The sequence below is a fragment of the Vigna unguiculata genome, chromosome 10, assembly GCF_037176805.1.
Source record: "Vigna unguiculata cultivar grain cowpea cultivar isolate G323 ecotype 2 chromosome 10, ASM3717680v1, whole genome shotgun sequence".
NCBI classification, from domain to species: domain Eukaryota; kingdom Viridiplantae; phylum Streptophyta; class Magnoliopsida; order Fabales; family Fabaceae; genus Vigna; species Vigna unguiculata.
Window position 1 is genome coordinate 13,300,946 of NC_140801.1, and position 14,537 is coordinate 13,315,482.

Consider the following 14,537-nt stretch of genomic DNA (forward strand, 5'->3'; position numbering starts at 1 on the left):
TTTTAGTTATATATTTTATAGTTATTTTTACTTTGTTAATTTTTAATTAATAATGATAAATTTTTATTTAAAATATTTGTCTTTATAATATCTAGATTAATTATATTTAATTATTTTAAAGTTATTTTTACTTATTTATTAGTTGTTAGCTTTTAATGTTTTTATTTATTTATTTAATTTTATTTATAAGATTTAATTTCAATTTTTTATATTTATATATTATTTATTTAATTTTAGATTGTTTATATTATATATTATTATATTAAATAAAATTAAATACGGCAATCGAAGTCAGGTTGTTAAACTCATTTTTTGTTTAAAGTTATTGTATTCCAATTTCACTAGTTTACTTTTTTTTGTATGTATTTTACATATAAAATTTAATTTCAATTTGATTAATATTATTTAGTTATTGTTTAATTGTTTTTAGAATATATTTTATTAGCATTTATTATTTTTTGAATTTTAAACTTCAGCTTTTATGTTTTTATTTTTATTTTTTTTAATTTGTTAAATTTTTTATTCATTTTATTACTTTATTTTTAATTTTATTTTTCATATATTTTTTAGTTATATATTTTATAGTTATTTTTACTTTGTTAATTTTTAATTAATAATGATAAATTTTTATTTAAAATATCTGCCTTTATAATATCTAGATTAATTATATTTAATTATTTTAATTAAATATAATTATTTTAAAAAAATAACAAATAAAATATTATTAAAAAAATATTTAACATTAAATTAAAAAGAAATTAAATTTTCAACCAATTAATAAAATTAAAAATAAAAATATAAAACAAATACGTTAAATAAATAAAATATTATACCTAAAGCTAACACAGCACAACTAACAAAATATTCAAAATAATCGAAAAAAGCATTTCAAAAATAAAAAAATTCAATAAAGCAAAATAAAAATTAGATTTCGATTTCCGGTTTGTGTAAAATGAAATTCGTTGGTTAGCATTACCACTGGAAGTTGGTTTGTATTAAAAACAAATTCAAAATGAAGAATTAAAGATTTAACAAAATATTTTATTTTTAAAAGTTGGGAAAAAATATAAATTAAATAAAATATATAATGAATCACAAAAAATATAAACAATTTAAAAATTTAACAATTGAACCGTTTTCATGAAAATCGGATATCGAAATTCATTTAATTTGTGAAGCGAATTTCTAAATTCATTTTTGGACAACCGGATGTCGAAAGCCGGTATATGTGTACAAATTCATTTTCTGGAAAACCAGATGTCAAAATCCGTTTAATTTTTGAACCGGATTTCTAAATCCGTTTTTGGGCAGAACCGAATGTCGAAACACCTAACACAGTAACTATTTTAATTACTTTTACCTACTTAAGACAGAGGTGAGTCAGAAGGGTAAAATGGATTGCGCAATTAATATTTGGGATGTAGTAGAAGTCTTTGGAGGTGTAGGGAGAAGCTCCCCTTGCAAAATTTGTAGTGATTGGGCATAGCACATACCAAACTATCATTCGTGGGGCGTGTTTGACAAAGATTTGTAGCCTATGTCTTTTGTTCAAATCCAAGATAGGCTTTGTTACTGATCCTATACTATTTGAGTTTATGCCCTTGTGTTGTCCCTTGTTTGTCTCTTCAAGATGGACAAAAGCTTTGTGTATTTACTGTTGGACTCAAGCTTTGTGTACTTACTGCTGAGAACTTCAAACATCACTTATTTCTTCATGGTTAGAAAACTATAAACAAACTCAAAAGTGAAATTGAAAAACAATTTCAGTGTGTTTCCATGTCTTGTTTCTTGATCAAGAGTTAAGTAAAAGGAGGAACTAGTTTTTCAGGTAAGTTTACCTTTTCATCCATTATTACTGTTGTCTTGAGGATTTGAATGTGCATAAATCACAATTGACATAATTTCTCTTAACTTAAGGCAAGAAACCAATAATAAAAATGAAGAACCCCTACTTAGTATATAAATTGAAATATAGTATTGAACAAGGATAGTTCAGATGCGTGAATAAAAGAAAATCTTTATTATATATATATGGCTTTTGATCCCTCACTTTCTCTGGTAATGCTAATGGATATTTTTTATTGAGTAAATCATTCGATTCAACACCATGTGTTGGAATAAAAGCTTATGTCCTGGAGTATTATATACAAGAAGAATAAATGCATATATATATATATATATATAGATATATATATGTATATATATACATATATATATATATATATATATATAAAATAAATAATTAAACGTGTTAAAGGTATTATATTATTAGTCAAAGTATTAAAGTGATATAATTAATTAAAGGTTAAAATACCTTTTTTTCCTAATTTTGGTCAAGTTTTTTCAAATAAGTCCTAATTTTGGTTTTGTGTTCAAATAGGTCCCAAATTTCGTCAATTTTGTTCAATTGGGTCATTTTTTGCTAACACCATTTAAATCATTAACGGCCATGAACAATGACTGCCACGTGTCACTTCGTGGTTTTTTTGATTGTTTTTTTAATGTTTTTTTAATTTTTTTTAAAATTTTGTTAATTTTTTTTAAATGTACACGTGTCAACCTAGGAGTGTGCCACGTGTCACTTCGTGGTTTTTTTGAATTTTTTGAATTTTTTTTAAAATTTTTTAATTTTTTTTTAAAATTTTTTTTAAATGTCCACGTGTTAACCCAGTAGCGTGTCAAAGTCAATGTTTTAAATTCAATTTGGTCCCTATATTTGTTATTTTTGTTCAATTAGGTCCCAATTTTTGTTAACATTAACCAATTTGGTCCCTCTCCAAATTAAAACCAAATTTAATTTTTATATTAAAATTCATATTTTTATTAAATATCTTTATATAATATATTAAAATTCACATCATTATAACTTTGATATAAAAATTAAATTTGGTCACATCTTTTATAGGGACCAAATTGGTTAATCTTAACAAAAATTAGGACCTAATTGAACAAAAATAACAAATATAGGGACCAAATTGAATATAGAATATTGACTTTGACATGTGGCACACTACTAAATTGACACGTGGACATTTAAAAAATAATTCAAAATAATTCAAAAAAAATTCAAAAAAATAAAATAAAAAATTCAAAAAAACCACAAAGTGACACATGGCACACTCCTGGGTTGACACGTGTACATTTAAAAAAAATTTAAAAAATTAAAAAAAAAATTAAAATTTAAAATAAAAATAAAAAAAATTCAAAACAACCACGAAATGATTTGTGGCAATCACTATTGATGGCCGTTAATGATTTAAACGGTGTTAGCAAAAAAGGACCCAATTGAACATAATTGACGAAAATTGGGACCAAAAAGGTATTTTAACCTTAATTAAATATATGACTAAGAACATATACATATCATAATATATTAAATGTGTAGATAACAATAATATTTTAATTTGATGAAGGGGTCAAATTAGAATTATTGAAATTAAGTAACTTAGAGAAGTTACATAAAGGGTTATGTCCCTATTTGTGAGCACAATACCTATTATTCTTGTTCCTTTCTTCCCAGAGGAGAAAATCAAGAGGACACTTCAAGTAGTCTACATATAGAAAATCATGTATATTCTTCCACTACAAGAAAATTTGATATTAGTCCCAGGTAAACCCTTTCAAAAAGCAAATATTGACTATAGTGCATCCGCCTAGAGTGAGTAAAAGGCCAACCCTCCAACTAAGAAAGCTATGGTAAATTAGACTCGTCTCAATTATCCATGGTTAGACCCATATAATATTAGTTTCTTGTTTGTTTATATATTAATAAAGTAAGTGACAGTTAGACCGTCTCTTTGAATGTAATTTTTAAATTTTAAATTAGAAGAATGCTAATTAGTGCTGGTTAAGGATAACAGAGAAATGACTTTGAAATTTTTAAGGTCTTTATTAAAATATTTTATTTTTTTTTCTTTTTTATAAAATTTGTAGATATTTAACACTGTTTTTTTATGTTTGTACTATTAATTTAAACTTCTTTATATTTAATTATATTTAATTTTTAAAAATATTAAAACATAGTTATTTTATTATTTAATTATTTTTTAACATTTATTGACGAAAGTTGAATAAAATATGAAACATACATGTATAACAATTATTGACATTTCTGTCTTTTAAATAAAATAAAATTACATTAATACTAATTGTGTCAAATTTAATTTAATATTACATTTATTTGTGTATTTCTTATAGAATTTAATACATATTAATTATCTTAATCAATGTCATGAGGATATCGGTTACCAAGACTCTTTAAATTAATATAACATAAAAGGTGAGTTTGTCTGAAGTTATATGAGGATTAAAAAAATAATGATTAATAGCTTTGTATTCTGCTTCTATTTGCTACATATTTCAAATAAATATAAAAGAGAATACAATAAATGCACTAAATAAAATTGATATATAAGTTTAGTTAAAATCTAAATATTTATTTTGAAATAGACGATGTCGAGGGACTGGAAGTGGAATCTTCACTAGCAGCGGGTCATTAAATCTTTAAACAAGTAGAAAAAGATCCTTCATTCCAAAGAAAAATAAAAGCAAGATACCAATTTAGAGTGAACACCTTAGTAAGCATGCATCTAAAATGAAATCAATAATTTCTGGATTAGACAAAGAAAATCACTTAATATTTGTTCAACATACACAAAAACAGTACCTAATCTTATAAAACAATAGCACAACATACAAAGTTGTGGCTCTTCACACAATCAACAATAATTAGTCTATGCTTCTAACATCACCTAAGAGAAAACAAAAAAAAGGGCTTTAAGTGAAGAAAATAAGAAACAGTAGGAAAAGTGGCAGTGTGTGGTTTGATAGAGCATAGTAGAGACTTGAAGGAGTGGTTGTATATGTAAGATTGGTGCGGTGGAAAAGTGGCAGAGCTGGAACTTGAAGCGGTGGTACATTTGTGTTATAAGGTGAGACTATGAGCAGGAGTTCAAAACAATAGGGAAGGTTATAACATCTTTAAACATATTTCTTGTTTTCCAATTGATCAAAAACCCACACCACACACTACCACCAACACAAACGAAACTAACCTGGCTTGAAAAAAACGAAGAGACCGAAATTTGTGGCTTTAAGCTATCATTTTTCCTCTTTCTGAAGGAACATGAGTGTGGCAGTCGTGCACCATCACTAATTCTGAGATTTCTTTGGACAACAACTAAGGATCGAAGAGCAACTTAGAAGAGTCTGGGAAAGGGAAAAATAAATTTAAAATATGAAGAGTATTAGAAAAGGAGGGAAAACTAAATTTTACACGAGGAGAAATAAATTTTGGACACAATTTGTTAAATTTGTTAAAAGTTATCTGTGTTTATTTCTTTTAATAATATCATAAGTGTCAAACACAATTTTTTATTTTTAATAAAAAAATTAATTATTTGTATCATTTAAACGGACACAAAATTAATTTTAATTTCATTAATGGTTATCATTAACTATTTCGATTCTGTAACCACTCAATAATATTATTTAAGTTAAATTATTTTTTTTGTCTTTGTATTTATCAAGTAGTGTCAAATTAGTCCTTCAATCTTTCGCTGTCTCAATTTGGTCATTGTTTTTGTAAAAATGATTTAATTTGGTCATTTTCGTTAATTTTGACAAAACGGTGTTAAAGTCAACCTCACATGTCAATTTTTTATTTTTTTAAACTTTTTAAATTTTTTTTTAAATTTTTTGAACTTTTATTTTTTACGTGTCACTTTACAATTGTACCACGTGTCAAAATAATTCAATTTGATTATAAATTTGTTTTTAGTTTTAATTTAGTCCAGAAAATTTTATAAAGTTGAAACAATAGAAAGTAAAAACCGACACTAATTTAACATTTTTGTCGGTCCAGTATTGGAAAAGGAACAAAAAAACCTTGGACGTAAAATTTATTTGCGTCGCATTAGGGACACTGATTTGAGTTCCATATAGCGTCGGCCATCTAAAGTTAAATGATAAAAGAAAATGTAAAATGTTAAAGGATAGTGAAGGATAGCCGACACTTAGTATAAAAGTTATTCTAAAACATTTAATGTTGCGTGGGCTAGCCAACACAAATAAATGTATTATACTATAAATAAAATTAGAACATTCCTAATATTTCAAAATTAAAACTATTAGCACATGCTGCAAAATGAAATGGACTTCTTCATGGAATAAAAATTTCATAAATTCTAATTTCCAGATAATTCATTGTCACAATATATAGTCTAGTTATAAAGTGTTAGTGTATTTGTTGATAAATCTTTCTAAAGTATAACTATTACAAACTCAATTAACAAAACATATATCAGATTTTAATATCATCCTTCTTCGTAATCTTCGTCAACAAGCTGAAAAAGATAATATAAATTAATGTCACTTACAAAATAAAGATATAATTACCAACAATAAAATAAAAGAGGTATAAAATAGTATTTTTCGGTGGTTTTAAAAAGTTGAATGAATTACCTCCCCTCAAACATGTAAGTGAATGCCAATCCAACCATGAAGCATGCCATTTTTGCACTGATGACAAGTGCATATACTCCACCTTCATCTACTATTCGTAGAGCATTACCAGCATTGAAAGCAAGATTCTATTGTGCCCCTGTAGCAATTTCATGAACAATTTGAAAGTGGAAAGTGGTTTAGAAATTAATCAAAATTACTACTCTGAATCAACCAGTTCAATCATACACCCCATTTTGCTTGGGTCTTTTAATCCAATCGACTGATCTAGAGACCAAAAGACCAAAGAAAGAAGTATAGTTCAAAGAAAATAGAAAGAGTGTTGTCTTATAAGTCAAAGCTCTGGACAGAAAAAGAGCAATAGAATAGTTCTTTAAATTCTAATTTTTATTTGCTAGTAATCATTACCCACTTTAATGCTTGATTCCTGAATTGAATCCATACCTATAATTCCAAACTAAAAAGTAACTTCAACAATTAAGGTAGTTTATCTTTTAAAGGTCAGTGTTACGAGACTCAGCTTCTGTCAGCTCTTGGTTTAATTGAAGAGCATGTTGTTTCTCCTTGCTGAGTGATGATTCCAACTCTTCTTTCTCAGCTTTCAAGACTGATATAATATCACCTTTGGGTTTCTGTATGACAACAAAATATCAAAGCAATTACTGTTACAACGCAATGTATCAACATAAAGCAATTTGATAAAATCAAGAGACGAAATGCCATATCAGACACCAATAGGTCTATTAATTTAGCTGAACTAATTAATAGTCAATTTAACTGCAGTGTCAACGCATGTTTGAGTTGGAATATATTTCTGAATTTACACAATATAAGATTTTTACTATCCCAAATGATATCACAAGTTATCGTGCAGACAATACAGTACTCTATATTATCTACATATAATCAACTTCAACTAAAGGTATAGTAAAACAGTGCATATTACTTTGTATCAATAATAAAGGTACTCATCCTTAAACAAAACAAAATAACTATCAAAATTTATGGTGTAAAATGGTTTGGCTTGGCCAATTCAAACATGGATGCAAGCCTCGAGCTCTGATCAATAGAAGAACCACATGGTCTCCACTTTAGCTCACAATCCTATAAATGTAAGCTACATCACATAAATCAGACCCTATATTCAACTTGAAATAGTAGAAAATAAAACTGTTTTCCAAACTCCTTAGCAGGTTAAACTAATGTATAATCAAACATTGAAAACCCCATTCCCTTCTCTGAGTTCATCGCAAAAAAATCACCAAGGAGTTAGATTAATTACTATAAACAAGCATTAATTGGAGAGAAAAAAAAGACCTGGGTAAAAGACACGACATTTTTATATCCTAGGATCAGTTCCTGCATCTGCAAACACAGAGACATCAACACCTTGGTTATAAAAAACATTTTATTCTCAACGAAGGCAACGACCGGTGAGAAGGCAACGAAGAGAGCTGTGGAGCGTTTTTCACTTGATGAAGAGAGGCGTGCGGTGTTTGCCGCGTGATGAAGAGAGAGACAGTGAGAAGGAAAGCCAATGGAGGGAATCGCGTGATACGAGCTTCTATAGCAAGGAAGAATGAGGGTGAGCAATTCAGGAGAAGGCCAGTGGGGGCTATGCGCGAGATTGAAATTGCAAGAGAGGGGAAATGAGTTCACCATGTCTAGGGCGCAATGGGTGGGTGTGAGAGTGAAATTGGAAAGGGAAATAGCGCGAGGGTACAGGGGAAAAAAATAAGGAGGGAAATGAAATAGAAAGCGAAAATTTAATTATATTCAAGCAGTGTGTGTCCATTAGCGGACGCAAAAACAAAATAAAAACCTTAATGGGGACTGGCCCACGCTAACTGGAAATAAATTATAAATTATATGAATTTTAGCGTCTTACGCCGAAGCGAATTGAAATGAAACAGTGCGGGTTAGCCCACGATAAATAATAATATTATTTATTTACACATTATGACAAATAATAATATTATTTTTTTACACATTATATTGAATTGGCGTCGCATAACTAACGTAACCCGTAAATATTTTAGTGTCCATTGACCCTCACAAGTAAATTGTTCTAATTATATCAAATTAGTGTCGCATGGCCAACACTATTATGGAATGAAATAGTGTCGAATAACTCTTATAAAAGAATTAATATAATTTACTATTACTTTTATTTTAATTATTTGGGTTTAGCGTCGTGACGGACGCTAAAATCAACTCTAATAGTGTCTTGTACAAGCCGACACTAATCTTTGGTGGCTAAATCAATGTATTCTTGTAGTGTAATATTTTTCATTTTTGTATAAATTTTATGATCATATTCTTACTAAAATTTACATTTTTATCAAATATTTGTAGAAATATTTCTAAACAAGTTTTTTTTTAGTTTTAATATTAAACAAAGTTAAACCTCAAACTTAATTTCAATACTTAACAATTTTGCCATCATATATATATATATAAAGGCATCAAGTGTACCATATTATACAAACTTCGTGAAGATTAAAAATCAAATAATTTGTTATACATAAGTTTAGGAACTAAATTTCAAGTTCAAAACAAAATCAAAGTTTAATGCTTTGTATAGAATTTAAAATTAATTTAAAATATTTCTACAAATATTTAATAAAAATGTAAATTTTAGTAAGAATATCATCATAATATTTATACAAAAAAGTAAATTGAAGGAAGGATAATATTGTTTCATTTTTACAAAAATTAGGACTAAATTGAAACTAAAAACAAATACATGAATCAAATTGAATCATTTTGACATGTGACACAACTGTGAAGAGACACATGTTAAAGTAAAAAAATTCAAAAAATTCAAAGAAAATTCAAAAAAACAAAAAATTGACATGTGACATTGACTTTAACACCCTGTTAAAATTAATGGCAAGAACCAAATTGAATCATTTTTAAGAAACTGAGAACCAAATTGAAACAGAAAAAAAAAAACTTGAGGACTAAATTGACATTATTTGACAAATAGAAGGACCAAAATAATATTTTAACCTATTATTTATGTCATAATTGTGTTTTCTCCTTATGACACGTTATCTAATTATTATTGTATTTTTTTAGTTTTTAAATTCTTAGGGTCTGTTGAGCGTCCATTTCGGTGACTTTAATTTTTTTATTTACTTTATATCATATGGAGTTGAGTTGGTTTAAGGGACGCTTAATAGTGTCCCATTTTTAACGGACACTCCTTTATGGTAGCTAATGTAATTCTTGTAGTGTTCATGTATATTATTTCCATTATTCTTAAACGGTTCATCAGGTACGTTTTTCAATCTATTATTTAGAGTATTGAGAACCGATGAATTACTCAGTTACTGTATAGGTTTATTGCTCATACTATAAACTAACAGTTGCATGATAATTAAGTTGGAGAAGGTTAAAATTAGCATACGAAGACAATGCAGAAAATAGAGGTACTGCTAGAATTAGAAAAAAGAAAAAAAAAAAAGCACGTGAAGAGAAAAGAGAGAGAACATAAGAAATATGTAAAGGATGAGTGCAATTATATTATTTATTAGATTGTCCTATGGATTTTTTAAACATGAAAGCAGTGGAGGTGATGAGAGGGAGATTAGGGCATAAGCATCCTTTAACTTAGGGGGGCAGTGGTGGTTGAACGTCGTGGTGGAGTAGAAGGAACACAAATAATGAGGTCGGGGCGGATAATGCATGTTAGTAGAGGTGGAGGTGGAGGTGGACCGTTAGGAGTCTTCATGAGATGTCGTGCTGCTACTACTCCCTCCATCATGCATGAGAAGGAAATAGCAATCACAAAACCCATAATCATCCATTTCTCACACTCACACCCCATGCCTATGCTTCCTTCAATCCCAACTTCAAAACTTTGATTACACTTCACAACTGCATATTCCACACACTCCATTATATTTACAAGATTACAAGTACCTTACTACACTATTCTACCTAATACTGCACGTACTTTATATTATTCAATATTCTATTAATTATTGATATGGTTTGTTACGTGTTTGGCAATCCAACATTAATATAGAATCAAGCAACCACATCAATTAATCTATCGTTAAGAAGTTAGTATAGTTCTAATGCTTCATGGTTACCCTCAAGCTACCACAGTATGCAGGGCCAAAATTTTTTTATCAGCATCAACAAATCTATGAATACTCCATTATAAGTACCTAACTAGACTACGGTATTGTTACCAATGGTTAACACTGACGTTGTTTGGTATTATTCAATATTGTATTAATTATTAATATGGTTTGTTTCGTGTTTGGCAATCTATCATATATATGGAATGAAGCCACCACCACTCCATGCTGAAGTAGTTATTATTAGAAGAACTCAATTTGATGTTTGAGTTTTAAAATTTGTGCCATATTGTCCATAAGTAAGTGAGAGATTTGTTAGGTTTCAAAGAGGTACATCTTTTATATATATATATATATATATATATATATATATAGAAGTATTCGTGTTACAATATAAATCTAATGCATATATTAATAAAACAGTATGCAAAATTATCCCACTACACCATTTATTGTTTTAGTAACATTTTCTTAGTTACGGTTTGTTTAAAATGTTACAATAGATAAATTTTTTCGTACTATTGTAACATTTTTCATATAAATGTTACTAAATGCTAAAATTAACTATTTTTTTTCTTTTTTTTTTGTTACTTGTTTAATTTATTTTTCCTTAGTAGTCATTTCATTACGAAATTTTCTTTTCCTTCCCTTCGCCAAAAAGACCTCAATATACCTCTTTCTCCCACCCTCATTTCAAAAGGGTTTGATCTCCTAAACCGAAGTTAGATTCTAAAATACGCGATCGATTAGGTGTTCTTCTACAACTACGTTACTCCTGAATCCTAATTTCAATTTACAAAAATTTCTTCCCTCTATCCTCTCTGTCTTCGAGGGTTTCTTCCATCATCACCGTCTGTGCCGTTGTTAGAGATGTCTCCAATGATGTTCATTCCTTTGATCCAGTGTTGATGTGAAATAAAATACCTCAGAACAAGTTTTGAAATTACTCAATTTTGCCCAGGAGTGTAAAAGGATAAGTGTGTGGGTATGATGAGTGCGTATTTTTGCCCTCATTCAGTGTTTAATTCTGGGTATTTAATTGAATTTGTGTGTTTAAATATTGATTTAATTGGGATTTCCTATAATTGAGTTTATTGAGCATGAGATACAAAAACATGTTAAAAATAGCTTTTTAGTTGCATAAATGTTCTTTGGATATTTTGAGGTGTGTTAGCGCAGCTGCAGCTAAGTTGAGCTCATGGAGGTGTGGAAATAAATTGATTAAAGCTTCATGACACCTTAAAGATAAATCCAAGAATAAGAAATTATCAAAAGCACAAAAATTCAGGCCAAGCATTGCATGAAGACGGCAAGAAAAACTTGAAAAAGTGAAGAAGTTTGGCTAAACCAAGAAGAGATGAAAGAAAATTGGACCTTGCAGTTTTCTTTATCTTTATGATAGAAGATAATTTGGGAAAATATATCTTTAGATATTTTATTTGATATTTTTAAATAATTATCTTATTTAATTATATCATAAAATATTAAAAGATAATAACTACCAAATCTTTTTAAATATGACAAGATCTTCTTGAATCTTTTTAGTTCCACAACAAACAAATATATCTTGAAGATATTGGATTATTTAGAAGATAATTTGAGGAGATTGCAAAGGGTTGATTTGGAAAATTAATACAAATATTAATTGGTGATAATTTATCATATATCTTTAAGTAATTAATTAATTTAATTATATTAAATATTGATATTATCAACCAACTATATTTGTCAAATACTCTATATCTCTCCAAATATTTTTAAATATTTATATTTATCTTTATTTTAAAAGATATTTGAGAGATTTTAGCAACAGAAAAGTCCAGTCCAATTCTTATATAAAGAGACCAAGGGAGAAGTAGAAAACAAGCTCGGCACTTCGAAATTTAGGAACCCTTAGGGGGACCTAATTTCTTTCTCTCTCTTTTCTTCTCTTTATTCTTCTTTTATTCTTATTTTGTATTCCATGGATTGCTAAACTTCTTGGGTTGATTCCATTGTAATTTCATTATGGATTCTGAGGTTAGAATGAAATAATTTCTTTGTTCTTTTTATTATTGTTAAGGTTTTAATTCATCTATGTCTTTTATCTTTGAATCACGTAACAAGTAATGATTTTAAATCTATATGCATGTTGATCATATGAGTTCAAGGGTTTTTAAATTTAATTGAGACTTTACTTTGATTTTATTTAGAAACTTTCATATGATTAAATGAGTTTTTACCAATAATTGAGACTTTACTTTGGTTAAAGGTATTTACTCTAACTACAATTAATTGAGACTTTACTTTGATTAATTAAGCTTTTTATTTGGTGAGGAGATAAAAGAATAGACATGATTAGGCATAGTAAATTTGATTGAGACTGTACTTTGGTTGAATTTACTGTGGATAATCTAAAAGTTCTCACTTTTAATTGAGACTGTACTTTGGTTAAAAGTGAGAACACCAACAAATTAATTAAGACTTTACATTGATTAATTTGTAAATCTATAACAATAATTAATTGAGCAATAATCTTTAGATAACCGAGGATGAATCTATTTTGAAAAAACAATGGAATCAATCTATTTTCTTTACTATTGTTTTTATTTCTTTTTATCATTTAAATTTTATTTCTATCTTTGTTTATCTTAATCCCCTATATTTTTTATTTTATTTGGCTAACTCATTTGTATAGTTTATAAGAACTAATTTGTTAAAAATCAATTCCGTGTTCGTTGGGAGACGACTTTGGGTTACTTTACCCTTTCTATTTTGTTGACTACTTTCTTAACAATACTGAAGTTGTTATAGATAAGTAGTATTAATTTGAACGCGTCAACGACAGCGTTATCAGAGATGTATTAAAATTCAAGGTTCAGTAACTTTCAACTGTGGAATTTATCCTAAACATAGATGGAAGAGATTATAAATTTTAGTATCTTAGACCTGATGTCTTGTGAACAAGTTTACAAGGTCATTCGAATTTAGAATTCCCTGTGCCACATGCCTCCATGTTCTTTTCCGTTTCTGATATTAAATGATGCGAAAGGGAACAAAACAGAGCACAATATGGTGGTGGGATGGGAACATAATAAAGGTTGTTGTTGAGTTTGGTACTGTAAGGTAGGAACTAGTTTGAATGATTATGCAATAAATGTGTTCTAAGATGAGATTTATGTACAACGCATTTTATGCTTTTAGAATATTTCTTCTCTGATCAATGTATATTTAATTTTTGGCCTATAGAAATGGCCACCATTGCTTGAGGATCTCCATTGGATTTTTCTTCTGTTAATTTTTGGCAGATAATCAAGTAGAATCGCCTTCAAGTTCAATTTTGTATCCTCTCTCATATTGGACATACAGGGACAACTCTAGTTATATTCCAGGTAACATGTTCTAGATGTTTAAGGATATTTATGTGGATGTGAACGACACAACCTTTGAGGTATAGCTTTGTCATTATTTATCCTTAGCCCTGAATATGCATGTTCATAGTTTCAAATGAGGAACCTGGAAAGATAAATTACTTCCTTCTAAACATGTTGAACACCTGTTATAAAAGCCACTGAAATCTTAATATTATAATCGTGAGATTCACTGTCATTATTAAAGTGCTTTGGTACTTATAGGAATCAGTGATAACTTTTCTAAATTTTCATTATAGTCAACATAAATTTTAAATTTTTTTCAGGAGATATTATTGGAGGCCAATATTTAAGTTCTTTTTTCTTCATTTTCATATCACATACACTATAAATGATGCCTTATGGAATTATTCTAAGCTGCTGCAACTACTTTTTTTAAGCCAAAATGGTTAATTTACTATTATATAATCTATGTGCATATTAATAATTTTTTCTATAAAGACAAAAATAAAGACAAGAGGCATATCTATTTTAGAATAAATAAATAATTTGGATTTTAAATAGGTGAATAATTGTTGAATTTTGAGAGAATCAACCTCCCATTTAGTTTTATAGTAAGTAAAAAGATTGATAA

General features: G+C 28.0%; 1 long non-coding RNA gene across 1 annotated transcript; it reads right to left on the bottom strand.

The window, feature by feature from the left end:
* Positions 1-6,196: 6,196 nt before the first annotated feature.
* LOC114167406 (uncharacterized) lies at positions 6,197-8,188 on the bottom strand. The gene is made up of 3 exons (XR_003600219.2): positions 7,780-8,188; positions 6,463-7,094; positions 6,197-6,344 (listed from the first exon to the last, which is right to left on the bottom strand). It is a non-coding gene; the product is annotated as an uncharacterized LOC114167406 (long non-coding RNA).
* Positions 8,189-14,537: the final 6,349 nt, after the last annotated feature.